The sequence below is a fragment of the Gallus gallus genome, chromosome 3, assembly GCF_016699485.2.
Source record: "Gallus gallus isolate bGalGal1 chromosome 3, bGalGal1.mat.broiler.GRCg7b, whole genome shotgun sequence".
In the NCBI taxonomy this organism is placed as follows: Eukaryota; Metazoa; Chordata; class Aves; order Galliformes; family Phasianidae; genus Gallus; species Gallus gallus.
Genome location: NC_052534.1, coordinates 75,272,415 through 75,298,554, shown reverse-complemented (window position 1 = coordinate 75,298,554; position 26,140 = coordinate 75,272,415). Strand labels below are relative to the sequence as shown.

Genomic DNA, 26,140 nt, shown 5'->3' with positions numbered 1-26,140 from the left:
GAGAGCAGTCAGCTTCACCTTTGGCTTCCTCCCACAGAGTCACAATAAAGACTTGGTGTCTTTGCCCAGCACCTAAAGTTGTTGCTCAGGAGGGCTGAACTAGTTCAGAAGGGTATTAGTTTGTTTACTTACAGCAGAATCAGACTCACTGAGAGATGCTCCCTTCTTCCCCACTTCCAGCAGAGCTGAAGCGCTTTGTTGGCAAATTACTGGGGGGATTAGATTGGGACTTTAATGGCTAAATATAATCTCCTATAACCCTGCAGAAAGGGTTCCTTCCCTCCCTTCACTGGCCTGGATTGCAGAATGGAGAATTATGCAGGTGTTATGGGCCTCTTTGGAAACCACATGGATGACAGCAAGACATGAAGCATCCCAGGAGTTGAGAACAATCCTTCCACTGATGGAGGTAGAAAGAGAACCTGCCCAGAAGCTTTGGATGCCCCACCCTTATAAGTGATCCAGGCCAGGTTGGATGGGGCTTCGGGCAGCCTGATCTAGTGGATCTAAAAGATCTTGAAGGTCCCTTCCACCCAAAAAGTTGATTCCATGAGCCCATAAAGTGGGCAGAGCAAAGCAGAGCCACTGTATGTGGTGATGTTCTTCATGACTCAGCTTCCCTGCCTTTCAGGCAGTTTGAGGAAGTAATATTGCTGGTTTGTGGAAAGAGTCTCCTGCTCATTACAGCAAATGTTCCTTTATGTAATCTACTTGTAAAAAATCAGATGGTGGCCGTTAAAATAGCTTGTGTATTTTGATGCAAGCGATAAGAGTCATATACCATGCACAGATAGATATGTATGCATACGTGTGTGTGTGTATGCATACATATACACACACATGTTTACACGTCCATCTTTTTTCTGGTGAGAAGGTGGTTTTGTTTCATGGTAGGTTAACTAGCAGAGGGTGTGATATCTGCCTCTGATGTCTGCTTTCTTATGTTTCTGTTGGACTTCGGCTTTGGAGCTTGCAGGTGTCTGACTGCAGCATGGCACAGGTGTTTGCTATGCAGTATGCAACTTCATTTGAGAAATACTTTCTACTTCTTTTGGGGTCTTTATTCTTTTGAAAGTCTTGTAATTAATTTGGAAATACCCACTTAAAGAATGTTGTTTCTTTAGCTGTTTCATAGCAACTGTTAGAAGTATGTGTGTGTGCATTTCATAAGAATGTTGGATGTGTCAGAAGCTGCTTGTTGTGTACTATGTGAAAGGCTTCAAAGCCTTACAAGCTGGTCTTGCGTTTCTAAGACTGAGGCAAAATTGAGTTGGTACTGTTTTATTTTGAAGTGTACACTGTCATGCAGGGAGTACTAACTATTAAAAACGATCAATCCACACAGAGCACACTAAAACTCAAAACAAAATATAATTCTAAAATATACAACAAGAAAAAACAAAGAAAGCTCAAAAAACAACACAGCACCCCACACAGTTCAAAACCCACTCTATTTCTTTATTACTTTTTCTATTAACTACTTTCCAGTGCAGTCAAAAACTGGTGAGTTTGTATGCTTTTTGTATGCTTGTTCTTTAGGGAAGTAGCGCTTACTGTGGGATCCAGGTGATATTGGACTTGACCATTTTTACTGAAAGGATGACCAATGTTATGATTTAAGATGGATATGTTGCATAGGGCACTCAGCTGCAGTAGCAGTGGTGTTACCCAGGTGCGCTCAGGCTTGTGGCAGAGTGCCTCTCAACTTTACAAGGACTCCATCCCAAATATACTTGTGAGTAGGAAAAGAGGAGTTATCCTTTAAAGAGTAGGCCTATCTTATTTATTCATTGAAAGTCAATATTTCTAAAATTTAAGTTACAATCTCATAGAAATGTTTACAGTGAGGGTGGTGAGGCACTGGAACAGGTTGCCCAGAGGTGCAGTAGATGTCCCATCACTGGAGAACTTTCAAGGTGAGGCTGGACCACGCTGTGGGCAACCTGATCTCACTGTGGATGTCCCTGTTCATTGCAAGGGATTGGAGTGGATGACCCTTAAAGGCCCTTTCCAACTCTAAGTATTCTAGGATTCTGTGATTCTATAAAAATAAACATAGGTAAATATGAATTTGTAACATATTTCAGAACCTGTATTTCCTACAATTTTGCAATGGCAGTTTCAATATAAATGTTGAAAGAATGCCTACTCGCTGCTGAAGTTTTAAAGACAGTAAGGCCATGAATGGTGAAAATCGAAGACTATGTGTGTGGATGTAGATGTAGAAATAATAAGCTTCAGTGAACAATATGTTTTCCTGAAGATTTAGGGAGATATTCCTTGCTTTGTTTAGTTCAATTCAGTTTCACGTTCAAGTAACCAGAATGGAGAAATTCGTGTATGGTCCATCAAGAAAACTCTTCTGCCTCCTTTAGTATAAGAGTAAAAATAAGAAATGAGATCCTGAGAGGTAATACTTCTGAAATGTTGAAGGATAACCTCACAATAGTGAACTGAATATTAAAGAGGGAAAATGTGCTCCATGTTTTTTTATTCTGTTGTAACCAATGTTTGGAGTGGTCTTGGAAAAATGAATAAAACTATTCTAGAACACCATTTTTCTACATTGTAATTGAAATGTAATTTACCTCTAAAAGCATATCTGCACAATCTGGAGAAGTATTAGCTGTATCGAAGACTATGCCCAACAACTGACTGCTTTCTAATACTCTCTACTAAACAAACATGAAAACATAGTAAATCAAAATAGTTATTTCAAATTTTACTACAACATACTTTGTGTCTTCCTTGCCAACAGTGTTCTGATTTCACCTTTCTAAAATCACATGCTCATCTGGTTTGGGTGCTTTCCTACACAGCCTTGTATGGTCTCCCATTTTGGATCTGATACCAGTATGTTCCTGACTGTGTCAAAAAGCTGCAGTTTTGTGCACAGGGGTAGTGTGCTGCTTCTGAGGATTTCACACAGGTGGGAGAAAATGGCTTTTCTGAAGGGCAGTGCTGAGTGGGAAGCCTTTGTGAACTGTCCAGAGTGCAATACCGAGGAGAATAAATCACCTGCCTCTGTATACCTACAGCAGTGCCTGTGTGGGACGCTTCACTGGTTGGAAGTGTTTTGCATCGTTTCTTCTAAGTTATGCATTATGTCAGCTGCTCTTAGACTTATGTAATACACATAAAGCACCAAATGTTTATGTTCTTCAGTAGTTCTAGTCCTTAAAATAAAGAAAAACAGACCATAAAGACCCATGAGCCGTGCTCCCCTTCTGTGACTTGCTCTGAAGTAGGTCAAGATGGACAAAAACCTGTCCTGTTTTCAAGTTCAGTGAAAAGCAATTTGCTCAAAAATGTAACGGGGGTTTGTTATCATAATGAAGTTTCCCATGGTTTCAGCATGCTATGGTTTTAAGTCCTTCCCAGTGGAAATAACGTGTTGAAAAATAACTGAGGCATGGACAGACTGATCAAAAGACTATCTGGTCTTCCTTCAGAATCTACATCTAATTCCAGTCATACTTTGGCACTGTTGTTTTTCTTTGATTTCATGGTAGGTCACTGTTGGTGTCTCATTCAACTTGGAAAAGTCTCTTGGGACTCCTGACATCTACTGAACTGTTTTGTTGGTGTTTTTTCATTCCTGCCTTTTCTTGCTTGCATGTGAAAGTTCTTCAGATAAACAGAACTTCTATTATTCTTTAAAATGGCAGTGTCACGTTGCAGGTGAGGAAAACCTTAAATCCAGTTGTGTGGCTAGAAGGCTGGCTGGTACTGATTAGCTATTGAGAATGATTCACCTCACAGCTGTGGATTTTACAGATATGTTCCGTCACCTTGGGAACATTCTGGTTTTGCTGCCATGTGCTAGAGCTGTAGGCAGTCTAACTGATAGCCCTCATTGCTTTTGTTGAAGTGGTGTATAATAACCCTGTATAATACTTCCGTTACATAGTTTTCTTCCTCTTCTAGTATAAATGAGATCAGTGATCAAATAATTGTTTTTCTTAAATTGTGCAAAAGATATGGGCATCTAAATTCTTTCAGTGCCTCTTTGTTTTATTTTGTTTTGGGTTTTTTTTTGTCTGTTGTTGAAGTATTGATTTTTTTTTTTCTTTTTTTCCTATTTTTTTTTTCTTCCAGAAATTCCCTACTGTTATCTTTGGCTAGGATATGTTAGTTATTAGTCTACTTGTTGTTTTATGTTACACCTAAACAAGGAATCAGACTGTTTTATTAACAGTTAAACTCCCATGCAACCATCAGAGTTAAGAACGAAAAAACCTTAAGAACTGAGTATATGGGAGAGAACAATGCATGACTTCTTTAGTCCGTGCGGTTTTTTTTCTGTGCTCTATTTTTGTATGCATCTAAAATCATTAGACTTAACAAACGTCATTACAAACAGGTGTGGAGATTCTTAATTTTATTCTTTCTCCTTCATTGTGGAAAGACTATCCAAGGAACTATCGAAGGCTTCATCCTTGTGTACACACTAGGGGGAAGTTGACCTGCTGTGCGGATAAACAGAGTACAGGAATCCACTCATATCTCACTTAAGCTTCTTTAAATACTTTTTTAGGAGTAAAGCCTTTGACAACAAAGGCCTCCATGTCCAACAGGGCAAACGGGAGTATGGTTTTCCTGATTTATTTTCATGTGTACAAATGACTTAACAAGTGGCTCGTGGGTCTTTATGGGCTTTTCTTATTATAAGGAGAACTGATCATTGACTTACTATAGAAATATGTGTTCGTAATAAAACCTCGTAAAATAATCTGTGTACATAAATCTCACAAAGAAAACTTGAAATTACATCATTTTTTCTTTTGAGTGCTTTCAGATCTTGACATTTTTCTTTTTTTTTTCTGGTGTTTTTATCTGAACTGACAACAATATTGTTTCAAATAGGCCTTTTACTCGCCATTTTCATATGTTCTTTTTACTGAGGGCTGTGGGACTGACCTCAAAAAAGTTACTTGGTTACTTGCAAGAGAGCAAATAAAGCAGAATATACTTGAGATTTTTGGGGGCTTTTGTTTTGCAAGCGTTTCAGAAAAGTAGCTGTTAAGTCGTGTTACCTGATCTTTGAACCATTTCCACTTTTTACTCCTGCTACAGGTAGGAAGCAGACAACGTGCTGGACAGGTATGCAGCCACAAGATAGCAAGTGTGCCTTCAAACAGGTCTACCTGTGGTTTAGTCACATCTGTGCCTTTGCTCTGAGATAGATTTCATGTGTGAAGGCTCAGTCGTGGCTCTGTAGTGTGACTCAGCTGTGAGTCCAAATCCGTATTTAAGTCTCAATATCCAAAACAGAAATAGGACTAATCTAATGTGTTGGGACTAATTTAATGCACTGACATGAATTTATTAAAAGTAGGCATTTTATGTTATCTTTAGAGAAGAAAACCCATAGAATCATAGAATGGCTGGGGTTGGAAAGGACCTTAAAGATCACCCAGTTCCAGCCCCCTGCATGGGCAGGGCTGCCCGCCACCTGCTCAGGCTGCCCAGGGCCCCATCCAACCTGGCTTTGAGCGCCTCCAGGGCCTCACCACCCTCTGAGTAAAGAATTTTTCCCTATAAAGAATTTTTTATATAATCTGAATCTCTCCTCTTTCAGTTATAAACCATTCCCTCCTGTTGTGTCACTAACTGTGCACGTAAAAAGTCACTTTCCCTTCTGTTTATAAGCTCTCTTTAAGTACTGGAAGTCTACAATGATATCTCCCTGGGGTCTTCTCCAGCCTGAATGAGCCCAGCTCTCTCAGCCTGTCCACCAGCCCTCTAATCATCTTTGTGGCCTTTCTCTGGACCTGCCCCAGCAGCTCCACTTTCTTATGACGGGGACCCTAGACCTGGATGCTCCAGACGGGGCCTCACAGAAGCAGGGAAGCAGGGGATGATCACCTCCCCCGCTGTTCTCACTACACCAATAATCTTATAATTCAGTAATGCTTGTATTTGCTAACATAGTTTAATCATAATGACTTGAATAAATGTGACAACTAATAAGGAGGTCATTTTGTGAATTCTTTTGGGTGCTAGTGAAACAGTAAGCTGGTCAAATCTGAACACTGCTCTTAGTCAACCTGTTTCAATTGGACTGTAACAGTTCCTTCGGAGGACCATAAAAATGTCCAAATCTAGTGCTGAATCAGGATTGCTTCCTTAAGGAACTTCTGTCTGTTTCCATAAGTTTGTTCTGCAGTCAGTGAAGGCACCCATGGTTGGGTGATAGGAATTAATGTCACTTGTTTGTCTTCTGGGGTAGAGATATATAGATATATATACCGTATATATATATATATTTTGTTCCAGTATGGTTGTGAGGGAGAGAAGTGGGGTATTGTGAATATTGGAGTACATTGTAGAATATGGATGGGGGAAGAGAGAGTATCTGCCAGCTTGTTGATTTGAGTGAATTCTTGAACCTGGTGCTCCTAAAACTCCCCGTATTTTAGGGACACCCAAATAAGTGGCATTTTGCGGGTTAGCCTGTGTGTTGTTAACCTAAAGAGCTCTGCTATTTTAATGTGGAGGGCACCGCATTCCCACGGTCATACCCCTCTATAGCCTTTTGTTCATCTTTGCCTCTCTTTTTTGCCCCTTTTGGACGGAGGAGCATGAATCTCTTTGAAATATCCAGCTAAAATGTCAGAGTACTTAATGAAACAGTGACACAGCTAGTTACATTCATCACAAAGAATTCAAACAAAGAATAAACTAAGCCAGCAAGTTTGCAGATGTAAAAATACATTTTCTATTAAGAACTGTAACAGTTGTTTAGTGTCTGTGTATGGTAGTCTCTTGCGGTATATAGTTCTGATATGTGTGCCTAGCAGTGCATGTACAGTTGGCTCAAGTAATGTTCTTTTGGCAGCCACAACTTTGAATTGCTTAACTTTTATGTGCTTAAAATTCTCACCTAATATTTTTGCCTTGTCTCGTGTTTTTACATCTGAAAAGTAGCAAAGACACTGGCAAAAGGGAAGGATGGAAGACACGATGGAGAAATGGTGTAACTACCTTATGTGCGTATTTGAATGGATAATTTATTGTTTCTTTTTTAATTTGTGTTCTGTAATTGTACCACAAGCTGGTGATCCTGTTCACTTGAAAGAACGTGGCCAGTTTATAAACAGCAGACATCAGATCCATCAGAAAGAATTCTTAAGTGTGCAATATTTTAGATAGCTAGTGTTGGAGAAGACTCATAAATTATCTGATCTGAGATCCAGAAAAGGTCCTATATTCTGAAACAGAAAAAATAAAAGCCATTTGCAAATAGAAACAATAATAAGCCTACTGCTGTCTGACTATCAGAAGCTGGAGTGAAATCCAAACCCATCAAAGTTAACAGCAAATTCCCAATGACTTAATTGGGTCAAGAATCACACTTATTTTCTACTTAAAGTTTTTGCATTCGTGAGATTAAATCTATTCAAAGTGGTGCAAAGTGTTTTTGCTTAATGATGCCAAATGAGGGATAAATGAACAGTGGTTAAAAGGTGCTGGGAATCACACAGCCCACACATAGCTCAGGGCTATAATTACAGCTCAGAAGACAGGCTACAGACAGGTTCTAGCTCTTTCCACAAGACTGTGGAAGCCTTGAAATAGCAAAGTCTTTCTTTCGTGGCTGGCCAGCTCCTTGCAAGGTATGGCATTCACACCGCCTAGGCTGAGGTGTAAAATTGGAGGTGAGCTCCCTTTGTAGTCAGAGGAAGGGTCAGAAAGAACCTGGACCACGTGACAGTGATACCCCAATTTCTCTTCCTCCATTAACTGCAGAAGAAAATTAAACTACTTTAAACTAAATCTTGTATAAAGTTTAAGTTAGATAAAGTATATCCAGCCAGGTCACTATTGTGAGGCTTTGACATAGACACATGCATACAGTCGTTCACCTCCAATTAGTAGATAGGGAGTGATTTGAGGGAATGACTAACGTATTATCTGTAAATCATGTAAAATAGTAATGTAGTGAGAGAGAGAGAGGAACAAGAAACCGCAGAGGGCAGGCCGAAGGCTCCAGGGTTGTTTCTGCCCTTTCCCCTTGTTCCTGAGCGGGTCAGTAAGAAAGGGGAGCAGTAGGACTAAGGGGTTTTTTTTGCCATCGTTGAGCGATATTGGTTTGACACATGCAATTTACTTGGAAAAGCTTAAGTAGCCCTAATAGCAGAGAGTCCTAGCAGAGCTGACATTAATGGCCTTCTCTGCTGTCAGTCTGAGCAAAGGGATTAAGAGCTGAGTGAACACAGAGACCCAATTGCCGGTGCCGTTCTAGGAAGGCAGGTAGGTAGGAGCTGCAATTGTGGCTCTTTGTGCTGCCCTGCCCTGGCTTCAGGGAGGGTTTTGCCAGTCCTCTTAAGCTCAACACCTGAGGACTAGTTTGATGCTTTTACCCAAATAGCCAAATACCGTCGTCTTGAAAGAAATTCCTTGTATCACAACCTGGTAATACATATTACCGAATACTCTTCAGGTGTTAATCATCTGGTACACTTCATTAAGCCCAGTCAGTTCTACTGTTTTGCACTTTGTAAATCATCTTTTGTTGGCCAAAATTCTTATCTGAGGTGCAAAGGCACAAAACAGCTTTGGAGGATGAGACTGAGTGACGGGCATGTTGTGAGTGTATTGCAGTGAATTTGAAAGTAAGCAGAGCCTCTGTTGATGCTTTCACATGGAGCTCTGATATATTTAGTTAATAACTCAAGCGTGATCTGTGGACAGCTAAACAATTTCCTTTCTGAATGCTATACCTTCAATGTACTACAAAGTATGGTGCCATTTCCCTTTTGCCTTTCTTCTTTCAGGGTATGTTTGTACAACCAATCCAATGTTCAGTTAAAAATTACATTGCAGCTGCATGGGCTGAATGTTTCCTGTCTATTTTCGGAGGCTGATGTGTAGGGGGCTTTAATTGCCCCTCACCTCTCCATAAGATTGGTCTTTTTTCTATGCTTGTATAGTATGACAGACCAAAAAATTCTGAGTAGCTGATTTGCTAAGATTCTGTTGCATTGATAAATCAGCTATTAATTATAATTAATAATAAAAAATGGAAATCCCCTTAGATTTAAAGCAAAAACTGAATAAGAGTTGTGTCAGCAGTATCACTGTTGCCTAAGCTTACCAGTCTTGGCTTAATAAGTCATTGTATTTTTTGACATCACTCAATACTTTGCCAAATGCACCAGGTGAACGCAGGAACTTAGATATCTACATTTTGAAGACAGTCGTGAAATGGTTGCTTTGCATCTTATTCACTCAATGTAGGTATATGAATATATTTAATTGAGGGTTCTACCGAGGAACAGCTCTGCTCCTGTATAATGTAGTAGCTGGTATTTATGCTGCTATATATATATATATATATAAAGATATATATTATCTTTATATATATATATATATATATATAAAGATATATATATATATAAAGATAATATATATCTTTAAATATATATATATATATATATATAAAGATGCAGAACAAGTACTGTTTTTGGCTAAAAAAAGAGTCATACAGCTTAATTTGTATGCTTTTCTGTATGCATTCAGAGTACAAATGAACTGTGTACATCAGATGCGTGCCATGTGCCATTGGCAGCAGCAGTTCAGAGATGAGGTTAGCTTTATAAGTGTTTTAGATTCACGCTTTCTTAAGTTTAAATTCTTGTCCAGGTTTGGTAAACGAAAGTCTTGTTGTTGATCTCCAGTGAATTAGAATTTGCTCCCTTACGTATATCACAGTTATGGAGTTGTTTTCTAATTGAGCAGAGCATCCATCAGAAGCACAAGTTTTTGTAGCTGAGGAAGATCTGATATTGAAAGCTGGCATAATTCACTCACTGACAATTTGTTCATAAAAGACAGTTTTCAGGGAAACTGAGGAAGAGAGACTTTACAACATATTCTTGGAAATGCGTTCAGAAATTGAATTATGAAGTTATTGAGCTTACAAATACTACTTATTGTTAAGAGCCCCGGAGTCATTCAAATTGCCTGATTTAGTGGCTGGCAACCCGGTCTGTGGCAGAGGGGTTGGAACTAGATGATATTTGAGGCCCCTTCCAACCCAAGCCATTCTGTGATTCTGTGAAAGCTCCTGTTAAAGCAGAAACAGATAGTCTTTTCCCTCTGGAATACAGTATATCAGGATGCATCTATAAGTGCATTTCACTTTGCAGTGGAAAGTTGCATATAGCATGACAATTCCGTTTTGCGTAGTCAGTTCAGACTGCAGCCAGCACCAGTACAACACTGCCTGCTTGCAAGGCCATGGAGGCATGGCATAACCTCAGTGATGTGCCCTGCTGTTTTCCCCGGGGGTGAATCACAGCTCCTCCTATGCACTCAGCTGTGAACTTGCTTGGGTGGACAAGATAAGGCTCTGTTGTTTCTGGGGAGTCTCTCCTTGCCCTGGGTGAAGAAACAGCTAGATTTCCCCGTGAGCTGTTAAAGAGTCCAGAACTGGTGCTGGGAAGTGCCCAGTGCTAGCATGGGAGCAGTGGTTTGCACCAGCAGGAGAGGACCACTGGTGCAAGCACATAGGTAGAAATTCTTATTATTTTTGTGTTGTTAGTTTTACTGTTATATTTTAGAATCACAGAATGGCTTGGATTGGAAGAGACCTTAAAGATCATCTAATTCACAGCCCTCTGCCGTGGGCAGGATTGCCAGCCACCACATCAGTCTGTCCAGGATCCCGTCCAGTCTGGCCTTATATGCCTCCAGGGATGGAGCATCCACAGAAGTAATTTTAAATAGTAAATTTTAAGAAGTGATGTTCTGTTCCAGAAGTACTCTTTTCTGGTGTAATACCAAAAAAATAAAAAAAGAAAAAGAATGTTGTGAAACTTCTTCAAGGAAGGCTTGCATGACTAAGACAGAGGACAGTGGGATATAATCGCCTTATCCCTCCCTGCTCGAGATGGTTAGAAATACCTCCTCCTAAACGGGCAGGCATTTTTCAAATGTGGGAAATAACCTTATCTCTCTTGAATTATGTGCACTAAGCACATCTGACAGTTTATAGGGATGCAGTAATTTATTATAAATATTTACTTAAGTGTTGTTTTCAGAAGGTGAATGCAGTGATCAGTAGACTGAGATAATATCTCTCCTATGAATTCTGAGAGATACTCCAATCTTTTGTTTTAAGCAATGAACACAGGGAAAGGTGGAAAGCTTCCAAAGGGTTACTCTAATATGACAGTCTGACGATTGATTATTTCACCTTTTAGCTCTCATTCTGTTGGGTAAATCCTGGTAGAGTGAAACGTTCAGGTCTTCCAGAAGGCCTTAAGTCAGGAAATATGTAAGTTAAAAACTGGAATTTCTTAACAACTTGTGAGTGAGGCAGTGCATATGTCACAATAACATAACTTATACAGTTGATCCCTTGGGGCTATGTTTGCTTTTTTATTATATACCAAGCATCCATCTTGTAATTTAAGGACATTTAAGGATGTGTGTTTTTTTGATAATCCGTCATCTTTCTCTCTGTTGGAGTAATACAGGAATGTGCTCTGACATCTTTGCAAAGTGCTCCTCAGCTGGCTTTGTGCTGATGCAAAGCTCAGTGCTTGGCTTTGTGTCACTGTGGAGCTGCCCGGATTTGTTCTCAGACCTGCCATAAGGTCTGTTGATTTCGAAGTGACATCAAAACAGCAAACAAGGGGAGAAGCAATGGAGCAGTAGAAAAAGGCCAAAAAGGGTAAAATATTTCAGGAGAAGATTCTGGGTATATTGGGGTGAAGGCAAGAAAAGGCGAGGCTGAATCAGTAGCATCTTTTAAATACTCTCCATCTTTTTATTTCAGTCCAGTTATGATTTTTTCAAAATATATTGACAGCCTGGTTCAGACTTATTTTTGCAGGAAATATGTTTTGATACTAAGTGTGAAAAATAGAAAGGGTCATTGATGGAATGTGTTTTTCAACACACAGCTAAGATTCTGAACCTAAGTAAAAATATTCCTTTTTTTTTTTCTCCATATATGCTCTTTATGATATTTTTTTCTGCCATTTTCATGCATCTTTGGTTTTCAACCTGCGTTTCTTGGACATTAAAAGTGAGGAACTGGTGTTCTGCTGTCTGGCAGCCCACAGGTTCCCACCACGTTCCCATAAATGGTCCCAGAGTAAATGCATTTATACCAGTAGTTTGCAGCAACCTCTTGTAGGTGCACTGTAAACTAATCATGCATTTCAGAAGTACTTAGCCATGTGTAAATGAATTAGGAAAGAGGAAAATGTCCTGTTTGATCCGCTAAATTGAACTGAGGCTTCATAGAAAGTGCTGATCTGCATCTCCGCGAAGAAAAGGAGACTGAGAAGCTTAGTGGCTGTAGCACAAAGGAAGGAAGCAAAGTATGGTATTAGCAAGCAGATTAAGGGCAGATGACTAACAGGATATGGGTTTTGAATGGAGGCATGAACAGATAGAAACAGAACAGAGAGTAGAAAAAGAACAGCTCAGAGAGACAGTAGTGTCACTTAAAAGTGGCAAGTGAGATCCTTTCCTGTTCAGGTTTCTTTTTCATATTTTTAATTACTTTTTAGTATTTTCTTTCATTCTTAATTCCTCACTTTGTAATCTGAGAGAAAAACGGTATGCTATGGCTGCCTCTTCACATTTCTTATAAAATTAATGCTGAAAACTGCCTCACACACAAATATCTAGCTATATGTATTCAAATGTAAAACAATGATTTTACAATAAGAGATCTAGTCTTATCATTACTGTCCCCAAATTCTATTGCAGGGGAAGGTGAAGTGTGAGTGAAAAGCAATTCAACTCATGCACTCCCAATTGAAATTCATAAGCATGGAAAATCAAGACTGAACCTGATTTCTCCTCTGTAGAATTCTGCTTTCTGGCTTTCTGCAAGGATGAAAACCAGCAAGCAGTTACAAATTTCTAAAAAGAAATGGTTCAAAGAAATGGATTTTGAAATGAAATGTCTATTGAAGAAAAACAAGTTTTCTCCTGCTGTCGTTCACTTTCTGCATTCTGGAGGACTACAGTTTATTCTGCCATCTTTCAGCCACTGCATTTCTGATAATAGTCATGGCAGGGTTGTTGTGCTCAAGCTTCCAGTTTTGGATTCCTAATTGGTCACAGCTGGTCACAACAATTGCAGTTTTGCTATGGACTGAGGAAACTTGGAAACACTGATTTGGCCAAATGGAACCCCACCTGAATTTTGAAGTGCTCACTTTTTGTTTGAGGAATGATGTGGGAAGCAGTGTTACATGCCTGTCCTTCAGCGGTCTCCTGTATGTGCAAGTGATGGGGAGGTGGAGAATTACTCATTGTTGCCCATCATCTCGTTTCAGATGTTGAGCAACAGGTGTAGTATGGCAGATTTCCCTTTTTCAATTAAAAAAAAAGACAATAAGCAGGGATACCTGACCACTTGTGCCTTTTCAGTCTCATGGCAATGTCTTAGCTTCATGTATATGCATGTATGTGTTCAAGCAAATCTGTGGCTCCCAGGTGATGCTGGGCTGCTTCAGCCTCACCTCCACAGTAACCTTCCTGCAGCCTAAGGTTATTGGCAGAGATAGGTGCCAAGACTGTCAGTGTGAAGAAATTATTTACTAAGCAAGGAACATACTAATTGCTAATGAGTTGCTGACGCTTTGCTCATCCATGGGAAAGGTACTACCAGTCCCTAGCAGTACTAGTGCCAGTATTTATGTCAGACTTATTTAGTAAAGGACATGTGTCCCAATTATTGGCAGTGACTTGAAGTCCAACAATTCTCCAACCAAACCAATGAAGTGCATAAATGAAAAAAAAAAAAAAAAAAAGATAACTGCCCACGTAGGAGTCAGATCCGAAGGTGATCTATAGATTCTGTGTTAAACTATCCCATAGGAGACGTTAATATACTAATTGTCGACAACATGTTTTAATTTTGTGTACCGTAGAATCATATCACAGAATCACAGAATGGCCTGGGTTGAAAAGGACCATAACGATCATTGAGTTTCAACCCCCCTGCTATGTGCAGGGTCGCCAACCACCAGACCAGGCTGCCCAGAGCCACATCCAGCCTGGCCTTGAATGCCTCCAGGAATGGGGTATCCACAGCCTCCTTGGGCAACCTGTTCCATTGTGTCACCACCCTCTCTGTGAAAAACTTCTTCCTAATATCCAACCTAAACCTCCCCTGTCTCAGTTTAAAACCATTCCCCCGTGTCCTGTCACTATCCACCCTCATAAACAGCCGTTCCCCCTCCTGTTTATATGCTCCCTTCAAGTACTGGAAGGCCACAATGAGGTCTCCCCAGAGCCTTCTCTTCTCCAAGCTAAACAAGCGCAGTTCTCTCAACGTTTCCTCATAGGAGAGGTGCTCCAGCCAAAAGTAATGTGACCATACCTTGTAAGCTCCTGTCATAGCTGATAATGTTGAGGGACCATGTCATGCAGGTAAGAGCTTGCATCTTATCAGTGTCATCAGTTATTCCCTTTTAATCAGTTTAATACATTGGTCAGTACTTAGCACTGAGGTGATGAAAAGATAGATATTTTCTTCAAAAAACAGAGTTGAGCTTATTTTAATGTGCAACAGCATCCTGAAAACAGTGCAAATTTACCATCCTTTTTATCCTGTGGAGCTGATGTCTTTCAGTTGTTAGAATCACACTTTACTGTCAAGAATGAGCAAAAATCCCAACAATGACATGGTGCTCTAGAAACTAGAGTTTCTAGGAGAGTACATCCCTAGCAAATCTGTCTGTGGAGATGCCACTGTGAAGACAAACTTTGTTCTCAGTAAAGGCTGTAGTGGTAGAATAAAGGAAAAAAATGTGCCCTTTGCATTCCAGATGTTTTTGCTGTTCTGAAAGCTGTTAGAAAAAGTTACTTTCTTCTTAAACTGAACAAGTCTAAAATGAACTCACTGAGACCTGTTACATTCCCCGGACCATGCTCACTGAACCGAATTTCAGGCTGTAATGGTCTTTAACAAATAATGTGTAAGTTACCTGCATGTTGTGACATTTTCATAAATTGCAGTCTGTATTCTAGCTATTAATTGCCAGGTGAATATTTGTGAAGATGTGAAGTTACTGTGGTTAGTCAGGGGACAGTATAGAATTTCCAGAAATTATAGATAAGAAATAAGATACCCAAGTAAACTCATGCTAGCTGTGTTTCTGATGAACCTGGTGAGGTGAACAGAATCTTAGAGCTAATCTAAGTATGCCATTTACTCCAGAGTAGCAGGAGTGTGTAGGCTCATCCAAGAGGGAATAACAAGAGATGGAAATGAATTGAGCAGTATTATGTTCGGATGGTGTTCAAACTCTAGAGGTTATCAAATAGAGAAATCTACTTCATTTGAAATGTCTATGTAGTGATACAAGAAGTTATGCTGTGAAGGTATTTTGACAACTTTAATGAAAGCAGCTGTTGTCAGCACGTCTTTGCTCTTGGAAAAGGTAGACTGAGAAGGGGAAGTTACATAAATTCAGTAACAGCGTGAACCTGTGTAATTGTAGTTACGTTCTCTGTGGTGTAGCATATCTTAATATAAGAGCGCTGACCTTGGAAAATACCGAGTCTTAAAATCGTCAAAAATTGTAGGAACTTGAAGTAAAAAAGAACTATTGATTTAAAAAAAAAAAAAAAGAAAAGAAAAGAAAGAAAAAGAAATATATAGGTATAGAATGTTAATTGGATTTGGCACCTTTTAAAAATGAAACTGTATTTGAATTTAAGAGGGAGATTAGGTGTATTGCATTTTCTATCACTGTTTATTTTTGTGTGGATAATACACGTCTGAGGTAAGGTGGCTTTATTTGCAGTAGACTCATTACATGTTGGTTGGATGGGACCTCAAGAGGCCATCTAGTCCAGTCTCTTGCTTGAAACGAGCCTATCACTGCACCAGTTCAGGCCAGCCCTGGCTTCGTCCAGCTGGGCCTTGGATATTTCCAGGGAAGATTCTGCCATGTCTCTTTGTCGCCTGTTTGAGCAATACACTACCTTCCTAATGTCCACTGTGAATCTCCCAAACCTCAGCTTGCCCCTGTTGTCCCTTGTTAGATCATCTTTCTCTACTTAAAAATGTTTGGCTGCGTTTGGTATGCGCAGAGATCTGACGGCGGACATTACTCATGAAGAATGAAGGTGAAAAAAACCAAAACAAGTTGAATGCCTCAGACTGCTAGTAGAATCATAGAATCATAGAATCGCTAAGGTTGGAAAAGACCCACAGGATCATCCAGTCCAACCATTCGCCCTTCCTCAATGGTTCCCACTAAACCATGTCCCTTAACACAACATCCAAACGCTCTTTAAACTCTCTTTAGTATTTGGCTAGAAGGTTGAATGCCTCAGTCTGCTAGTATTTGGCTAGAAGGTTGAACTCAGTAGATTGTTTTCTCCATTCATGAATGAGGTAACTTTTTTCTGTGCCCTTCCTTTTCCTGTTAATGTACACCACTGCAATTCTGAGAGGAGCAGCAGTTCAGGAAGGCATATGAGCAGACTTGCTTGGTGTAGAAATCGCTATTTTCTAAATTGGGTACTAAAATCAGATACCTGAGTTTAATTCCGTGGCTTGAACACTTAGATTTATATTCCAATTTGCTAAGTATCAGCATAGTTCCTCTTAAGCTAAAATATGTAGCCCTAGAGACACGGCCTGTACTATAAAGCAACTGGAATAAATGGAAAGCAACAAATCTTTTTACGTGACTTGCGAAAACAGCCCATGCTTTGTTTCCATCACTTAGTCCAGTGACAATAAGTTAATCCACAGATACTTGGGGTTTGTCAAAGGAACTAAAACATGATTTGAATCTTGAAGCAAGGAATGAACGGGAATGTAACAGCCAACACTTGTGTTAGTTGCAAAAATTTCTTAAAAGTGTGGCTAATTAGCGATGACTGAAATTATACAGCAAAGGATAAAAGGAGCTGAACATGGATCTTGTTAAGTTAATCTTTTTATGCCGCCTCTGAATTAAGTAACACTCTAGGTTCACTGTTAACTCCATTTTGTTTTGTTAACAGTTTGTTTGGGTGCAACACACTAAAAAAGATATCTAGATTTATGCTGCGAGGGGAAAAAGGCAGGCTTGGACAGCTTTTGTTAAATTGTAGTCTCAATTAGGATCAGTGTGGTGCTTGGATTAAAAACCAAGGTCACATTCCCAGGTCTTGTTTTGTTTAGTTCGGCTGAGCTTTTTTTTTCCCTCAGACATGCTGAGGGTCGCGCAGTGCAGGGCCACACATCCAGCAGCATGTCTGGGGTAACATAAGAACGTGTGAGATCAGCTGTTCGGGTTCCACGTTGTCAAGCCTTGGGATAGGCACGTTATCAGCTGTGGGATGTGAAGCCCACAGCTCTTGGTTCCCTTTTTGACTTCTTTCCTGGAGAGGCCGTGGTGCACGTCAGTGGCAGAAGCAGCACAGGGCAGGGCCTCCCTGCTGGGAGCCGTGCTGCCAAGCATGGCCCAGGACTTGAGTCTTGCTCCTCAGGTGCCGTGGCCATGTGCAGCCTCTCACACATAGCACCTTCTGGCATGTGCTTTGAAGGAGGAGCTGGAGCAAGCAAGGCTGGGCCCAGCAAGCCCGCGTATTGCTGCTTTACTTGGATTAGGACTATCCTGCATATTGATGCAGCAGCCTTAGTATTTGCATTAGGCATTTGCAATGTAAGTGTGGTTCCATGACTGTGATTCTTCTGCTATTGCCTGTTTCATTATCAGCAGCTGGTTTTTTTCTTTTGCATTTATTTACATGCTTACTAGAGCGTCAGAATACGTGCTCTGACTTTCTTACAGAAATAACAGCTGAAGAAACATGAGCAAGGATTTTAAAGCATAGCATCTAAACTCCTCAGGGGTGTTTTAAGGAGCTGTGAGATCTTTGCTCTGCCTTAAAGAAAAGAACGTGTAGAACAATGAGTTTGTTTTAACTGTGCATAAAGAAGCAAATTCTGAGTTTGTGTAAAATAAAATTAGAAGAATAAGAAGCAAGAATAAGGTGATCAAAAATCATGCTGGTACCCACATAACTCGTGAAACAGACCTGAGGTGCAGGCCAGCTGTATGGTTGGAGAGGTAAGCACTGGCTTCTTTAGCTGTGGTCCTACCTTGTAATTTACTTTGGTTTTTTTGTGAGTTACGTGGAGATTTGGATTGATTGGGTAAAAGGAATTTTGAACTTTTCTAGCTGTTTGACAAGTATAATGTATTTCTCCTGCTTACATTTAAATACATGTACATACTATTTCAAATAATGATGTTTTTAACACGTGCCTCATTGAGAGTTCTTTTTTTTCTTGTCTGTGGGTTTTCTCTCCCATCTGTTAAAAAAAAAATAGTAAAAAGTCTTCCTAAATCATAAATAGCATTTGTAAGTGGAGAATAACTATACTACTCATAAATTAATTCTGCTTCTGTTTGAACTTTACAATAACTGAAAGATTTTCTTACAGAAATTACTGTTGCCATTTCCCATTTTCCATCCAATTTCTCATGACAGACAAATGAAAAAGCCATTATTATGTAGTCAGCAAAACAGTAGAAAAAGGTCAAGACAAAGACATAAATAATAGTTTTCTGATGTCCTTCTGGATAACCAGGTTTTTCTGCATAAACACATCTGATCTGAATGCATGGAGGAAAAGATAGGCAAAGCAACTGAATTATGTGGGGATGTTAATTGGTAGTAATTGGGGATGGCGAGGTCTTAGAATAGCATTTTCTAATTGAAGTCATAGAACCGGCATTTCAGCAATGATTTCTGCTTCAAAGATCAAGAGAGATTATTTATTCTTAGCACTTTCCTGTCTGCAGCTCTCAAAAGTTCAAGCAGGCCAAGTGACTTCCATCACTTGTGAGCACTGCTGAGAAGAGCAGTGAAACTGCACTGGGACCCAAGGGATCATTTCCCACTTTGCAGCCACCACCTCTGAGGTAGAGTGTTTGGGCACCTCTCTAACTGTAAGGGAAGGAGGTGACCACAGCTCCAGTTTTGGCTAAAACAAAGGTTCGTTTGAAAATGCATCATTCTTTCAAAACAAAGCAACATCAAAACGCCACGCTACACAGACAGTGACATTTGTATAATATGAATGTGAGCTTTCTGAAGGACGTGCTTGTTGTTGGGGTCCATACACTGTTTTGCAGCCTTTCTTTCTCCTGTACCTGTGATGTATAGGAACCTGTGTACCTATCACCACCTGTGATGACAGTGTGGTGTGACTAATCCAGAAATCCACCTCCCAATAGTGGCCTAAAACAGATATGTAGTGAAGTGTGCAAGAATAGGGCAAGGATGGAGAAATCTTGTCGCTCATACTTTCTTTTTTTTTTCTTTCATAATGTTTATATGGGTAACTCTCTTTACTACAATCACTTACAGAAATACACTATCAAAGGTTTCCATTCTTCTTCCTGTATGACTCTCCCTTCTGGTTACATGCAGATGCTTTTATGGAGCCCAACAGAAACAGTGATTCAGTGTTGATAAGAAGCTGTTGTTTGGTACTTGACATGTGAGCACTGGCTTAGTCCTTCATAACCCCTGATGGACAACTTTGGGGTCTTGCTTTTCAGACTCACATAGCCAAAGAAACGATGCAAATGATTTCTCCTGTTGACAATAGAAGAGCTTACATTGTGTCAGATGCTAGGCCATGTTTGGCAGTCCTGTGGTCCAGAACTGGTTGTTCTCCACAGTCTGAGATGGTGATCATCTTATTCAGTAGGAGCTGGTCATTTAAGCTTCCCACAAGCAAGTGACCACCTACCATTGAATGTCCTTCTTCACTGCTTGCAAATAAGCACTTAAGTCTTTAGTCATCTTTAGCTTTTTTAGGGTATAATGGAAATAATGGATATATATTCTTACCATTCTAGTAAAAACAGAAGAATGTTTCTGAGGCTTTGAGAGCTATCCAAATTTTGTTCAGCTCCTTGGAAGTCTACTATTTGTGCAACTGAGGGCACAATCAAATTCTAACACCACTCAGCAAAATGTGGAAACCACTTTGTGTAAGCTTCCATGAAAAAAAATATCTATTAGTGTAAGCTGACTATACTGCTGCTGTGGATGTAAGGGGAAAGATCTTAGTTTATAAGGAGGCTTTTTTTACTCCAGGAATGTGTTGTGTCTGTTGCCAATCCTTGCTATGTCAGTGTCCAGCTTCAGCTTTCCATATAGAAAGTAAACTGGTGAGAAGAGGCTGGGGAGCAGCCCTCTTGGTGCTCGCCAGGACGTGTATGTGCTCTCAGAATGAAGACGGTGCGGGTGCGTGCACTCTTGCAGTTTATCTGATAAACAGGCAGTATTCCTGAGGGAGCTGCAGGTACTTCTGAATAACTGTTTCTTACCACAGCAGAAGTGATTTTTATTCAGGTCTGGCATCTTTTCCCTTGCTGTTTTCTTAAAGAAAAGATATTGAGGGGAACTTGTGTTAAATTCAGTGACACCTTGAAATAGCTGTCTATAGCTACAGTACCAGACCTCCACAAACTGAGTTGATTTTGCTGCTGGTTGTACTGTTTATTTCCCTTAAAAAAAAAGAGTGAGGTTAAAAGCATCCCAGGGAATGGTTTTAAAGTAAAAGATGGGAAATTTAGATTGGATGTTAGGAAGAAATTCTTTATTCAGAGGGTGGTGAGGTGCTGGCACAGCTGCCCAGAGAAGCTGTAGATTCTCCATCCCTGGAGGTGTTCAAGGCCAGGTTGGATGAGGTCCTGGGCATCCTGAGCTGGTGAGCTGCGCACTGCCCATGGCAGGTGGGCAGAGTGGGCTTTGAGGTCTCTTCCGAACCAAGCCATGCTATGATTTTATGATTCTGTGAATCAGTTGCACTGGAGAGCTACTGGGTGACTTTAAACTCTATTCTTTGAACTCAGTGTATGTAGGGTAAGGGCTGTCCTTGCCCCTTGATGGTCACTCCTGCGCAGGAGTGACCAATGGGAGGAAGAGGTGAAATTCCTTTTTCTTTCCCTTGGATCACTGCCGACCCATGGGCAGCATGAGGCTTTAGTTGGATGAACACTTTAAGCAGTTATTAAAAGAAGCCATGGCAATTTTACTGAGCCCCACCTACTAATTCTCACATTTGTGCTGTCTCCTCCTGCTGTTTGCACAGCTTGGGGAGACAGCTCAGGGAGTCTGAGTTTTAAAGTCTTAACAGTTTAATTCCTTTACCAGGTGATTTTCCAAGCATGACCTCTTTCCCTACCCAGATTGTCATACAATCAGAGAAATGCACGTGCCAGCACTGGGAAAAAAGACAGCGCGTGTCTGAGAGCAAACAAAGTATAAGAGGAAGATGCTGCTCTGGGCATCAACACTAGCCAAAGCATCCAGGAGGCTGCACCAGAGATAGTTTTTGATTGTTTTGGTTGTTTTTTGTCCCAACTCATGGCACAGTTCATCCCTTATGGGTCAGTTTGTCCATGGAGGGAGCTGGCCTGGTGGTGTGGGCTGCCCTGACACCCAGGAGCTGCTTGCTCCAGTGCATGAGGCAGTGGAAATAACTTCAGTACCAATGCATAGAGGATAAATTATGACCCCAGGAATGTAGAGAGCTGCTTGCTTTGATAGGGCAGGCCTGTGAATCTTCTCATTCACAAGAACTATTCTTTCTCCCAGCAACTCACAAATATTGCAAAAATGGTAGTCTCTCTGGAGGCACAACCCAAACTGGCAAGCCATGCTTTGAACTTCTTTGTAGTGAAAAGTGCCTGTGAAAACTTCAGGAGGAAATAACTCATTTTGCCCAGATGTATTTAGGCAGTTCTATGTTGCACAGGGCACTGGTGTTAAATTTCTTTACTCCACGATGTGATTTGACACTCCATTTATTATGTGTTTCTACTTTTGCAGAAGCAGTGTACCGTACTGTGGTACAGAGACGCACTGGTGCTGTCAGCACAGGAAAAGGCTGAACTTGGCATCTCCGTTAACCCCCACCAGAGGCTGCCCAGCAAGTCACAGCTGTAAAATGTTCATCAGAAAAAACTAAACAATAGATCCTTGAGAGTGAGTAACAAGCAAATCTGCCTTTTTTTTTTCTTTTTCTTTTTTTTTTTTTTTGTCTACAAAGCTTTGAAAACAGTTCTGTGCGGAAATGTATTTGGGAATGCACAGACATTCCTGGGTAAATAACCAAGTGAGAAGAGCTCAGAGTTTTACATGAGGAGCCAAGATACTGTCACGCTGCAGTGTCCTTTGAAGTATGCAGTCCCTTGCCTCCCCTGCTGTCCATTTATACCCCTGTTGAAATACGTATCTAAGGTTCAGTGCTGGTGAGATAAATTGGCCAGCGTTGTACTGAAATGAGATTTCTCTTAGTGAGAGGCTGGAGACTCATCCCCTGTGCTCTATGTGGGCTAGGGCAGGAGAAAATGGCATGAGCTTCAGTGGTTTCTCACTCCCCACCATGGGTAGGTTCCTTTCATGGAGTGCTCGATGAGCTATTTTTCTAAGCTAATATACATTATAGGCTATTAACTTTTAATGCATGATACAGCATTGCTGTCTCCTGAACCTTGAGTGAAAGCAAGCTTTGTGTCTTCTGAGGCTATCCTAACAGCAAATATGTTAAAATGAAAGGTTTGCTTGACATGTCAACACACCTGCAATTCTGATATACCTGAATAAGAAGAAATCCCAGTGCAATCTCTGCTAAAAGTCCTATAATTTAAGCAGTGAAAAACTGAGAAGTATATTGAAAGAAGTATAATTTGCAGTTGATTATTTATTCTGTTCTCTACTTCAAAAGTAGTCAAAGCTATATGAATGCTTAAGCAGGATAAGCACCCAGATACAGAAAAAGCATTGTGAGATGCTGGCTTTTGAGACAGATAAAGGTTGTAGTGCTTTCTTTTCTGTGTTCTTGACAACACTGGAATGCATACAGTACCTACCGTTTCCCTGGCAGGCAAAGCAGGACTGTTGTGCAAGGTAGAAAGGAAGATGAAAGACCAAAATCTGGAGAAATGGTTCCTTAAAACTTTAGTCTCTGGTGTTGTCAGTGTTAAAAGGCACTTATTTCCTTTAAAATCAGATTTCTATTTCTGCACACTTGTGTATGTTTGTTCTTGTGTAGGTATGTGTACATAAAGCAGTTTTTTCGTCCTCTCAGGTGTGTGTAGAAAATGTGAGAGGACAAAAATGTGGATAAGTGTTTTCCTAGAATCAGAATAGCTGAGGGATGTAATTATGTACAGAAATGAGCTGCAGGTCTGTCACATGTCTACTTGTGCACACATATGCATGATATACACAAAGAAAAGAAATAACTTAGCTTTTCCTAGTTGGCCTACATCACATGAAGGGGAGTTGCACGCAGGGACTCTGAAGGTTTTCAGCACAACACGTTTGATGTGATATAAAGCGTTCCTTAGTTTGTTGTGTGAAGCATCTGACAGAAGTTCATCGTGAACCAGCTGAAATGAGTCTGGTGATGATTCTTCTTTTTTTGTTTCTTTTTTTTCTTTTTTTTTTTCAATAGAGAGACAGAGACTGTCTCCCTGGCGTCACAGAATCACAGGTCTTGTGTTCAGAGGGACCTTAAAGCCCACCCAATTCCAACCCTCCTGCTGTGTGCAGAGTTGCTACACATTAGAAACAAGTCATTGCTGAGATTGGTTGAGATTTTCTGCATCAGTTGTTTTTTTACATTTTATTCCAGTATGAGTATTTTAATTCTCATAAATCATAATGATTTACCATTGACAGGACATGTCATGATGCAGCCGGGCAGACACAATCTTCTAGCAAACTGCAGAAAGCAGAATGTTTCTCACAGATACCATGAGATTCTTTTAATCTAGCTTGAGATGTTTAAGGTATAGTTTCCAAGATACTGTTTAATGAAGCAATTAATTTTAGAATGAGATTCATTTGACAGCTGAAATGTACTTTAGGATGACATGATATGTCCTTTGTTAACCCTACAGGGGGTGTAACAAAGTAAGTCGGAGGTAAGTGTCTGCTCTGCCCAGTGAACCCTTTTGTATACATGTAGTGTCATGATGCTGTGATGCTGTCTGGAGAGCACCAGGGTTTTGGAAAGTCCTGAAAATTAGCATTCTGTTATCTGTCTGTATCTAGATGTATCATCTATCTATGACTGTCCGGGAAGGAAAATAATACAATGAAAGTGATAACTTTTAACAGTTACACAAACCTTAGCTCTTTGGTAAAATTTGCCTGTCAATCTGTGTCTTGAAAGTATAGTCCATGCCACACAACCTATAAAATAAGAATTTATGAGAGTGTAACTGTGTTTTTCAGATGGATGGCAGAGGAGTTAGAATGTTTTTGGTTTCTTGTGAAAATTTTTCAAGCCTCACTGAAGCTGGAGCAGAGCTAATAGTTTCTTACATCTATTAGGAAAAAACTTTCCTTTATAGAAGACTTGGTGGAAGGAAAGTTTGAGGGTGAACAGAGTATGCAGCATATGAGGCTGAACACAGACTGCATACAGGGAGGATGAGCATGACTTGGATATTTGTTTGGAAGCTCTGTACGTGTGAAAAGAAGTAGGAAACAACAAAGAAGGTACTAAGGAAACCACAGACAAGAATGCTGGTAATGCTGTGAAAAGCTCTTGTGCATTCTCTGCAGTGCTGTACTGTAGGAGCATGCTTGCACTGTGGATGTTGTCCTGCTGTTTGAATCCCACTGGTGAAAATCTCCAGCTTTCCTCATCACGTTCCAAGTGAAAATATAATGAATTAACCTGTTTGCTGTGCAAATTATTCTGTGTGTGGTTGTTATTTTATATACTTTCTTGTTATCTGAATGAAGAAATAATTTCCTCTTCTTGTGGTATAAACCTCGACCCCATAACCATGTGTGCAGTTTTAAGCATGTTGTTTGTTTCAATGGCTTGGAGTGGTTGTAGATTAATTAGGTAGAACTGGCTTGTTTGTCCCTCGTGAGCTGTTGCCAGCCTTCTTGGTAATTATCACAAGGTTGTACAGGGCTCCTGGCAAGGGTACTAAACATCTGCTCGAGAGCAAATCCCCAGAAAAAAAAAGTGAAAACATAGCTGATTACTTAGGAGACAATTTGGTGCCACTTTTATGTTACCGTGTTGGGTTCAATTTTTAAGGCAGTTAAAACTGCCTTTGATGGATCACATCTGCAGTTAGAGTACTTGATTGATAAATTCGTAATGGCCCAACTTACACAAATTATCAGTGAAGCAGAGCAGATATGTTAGGTCTATGGCATTTACTGCAACAGGAATAATACAGTAATCATTGGCATCAGTGTTTTATGTGAAAAACTAATCGTGCCGTTCAGCTGTTGTTTCAGATCGCGTTTCCACTTGGTGAGCCTTCATCTGTGTCATACAGAAATTCCACGGCTGTGTTTGCTACTGGAATTGTAGGGGTTTTTGGTTGCCAGAGTTTACAAAGCATAATTAGCTAAGACAGACCTAGAAGTTCTGGAGGCGGTTCATAATGTGGTAGCCGTGGTTTGTTTGTAAGGTACTGCTAATGATGCATTCTTACGGACCTGTTCAAGAGAGTGCCCAACCATTCAAAGCAGCAACATTCACCGTCTCCAGTGCAGCCCCTTCAGGTGTAGCAGCTGGAAGAGAAATCAAGACATCTGCAGAAAGCTTCCAAACTGATTTATGATCGCCTTAGAAGAAAGTATTTTTAGCCCACAGTGATTGATTTTTCACAACTTTCAAGGAGACGTATGAAGCAAATAATACTTAGATATCCTTCACCATTTGTTGTGTATATATCGTCCTTTATGGATGTAATACATCAAGGGGATGGACTCTGAAGATATTTAGTGCTCATCTGACAGCCTGCTAACATGAACATTAAAATCATGGATACTGTACAGGGGTATTAGGACGATGTCAGCATGAATAGAAGATTCTCTGTCCTCCTACAACACAAACACATCTGTTGGTGTCTGAGAATGGGAAGTAACTTGGTCTCCTTCCCCAGCTGAGGAAGATTTTCCTATGCTAAGTTACAGAGCTTACTTCAGACACTAACTTGAGAGAGGGTGGCACCAATACTCAAAAACCTACATTTCCATGAGGTTGGTACACGACAGGGAGCAGACTTTCTCATTGCAGTATGGTGCTTGTAGGCTGCTGAGGTAGGTGGAAAAGTGCCATTCAGAAAGGCAGTTAGGAAGAAAGGCTGAGGGA

At 40.3% G+C, this 26,140-nt stretch overlaps 1 protein-coding gene across 12 annotated transcripts in view; it reads left to right on the top strand.

Moving 5' to 3' along the window:
- The window catches only part of ANKRD6 (ankyrin repeat domain 6), a 107,020-nt gene that overhangs the window by 40,531 nt on the left and 40,349 nt on the right, over positions 1–26,140 (top strand). For 11 of the 12 annotated variants that reach the window (XM_025149322.3, XM_015284698.4, XM_040697845.2 and 8 more), the window contains one exon: positions 21,835–21,990. The exons of the other annotated variant lie outside the window; for it this stretch is intronic. The gene's annotated coding sequence lies outside the window, so the exon portion shown is untranslated. The remainder of the gene's footprint in view (positions 1–21,834; positions 21,991–26,140) is intronic. 12 annotated transcript variants of the gene reach the window in all.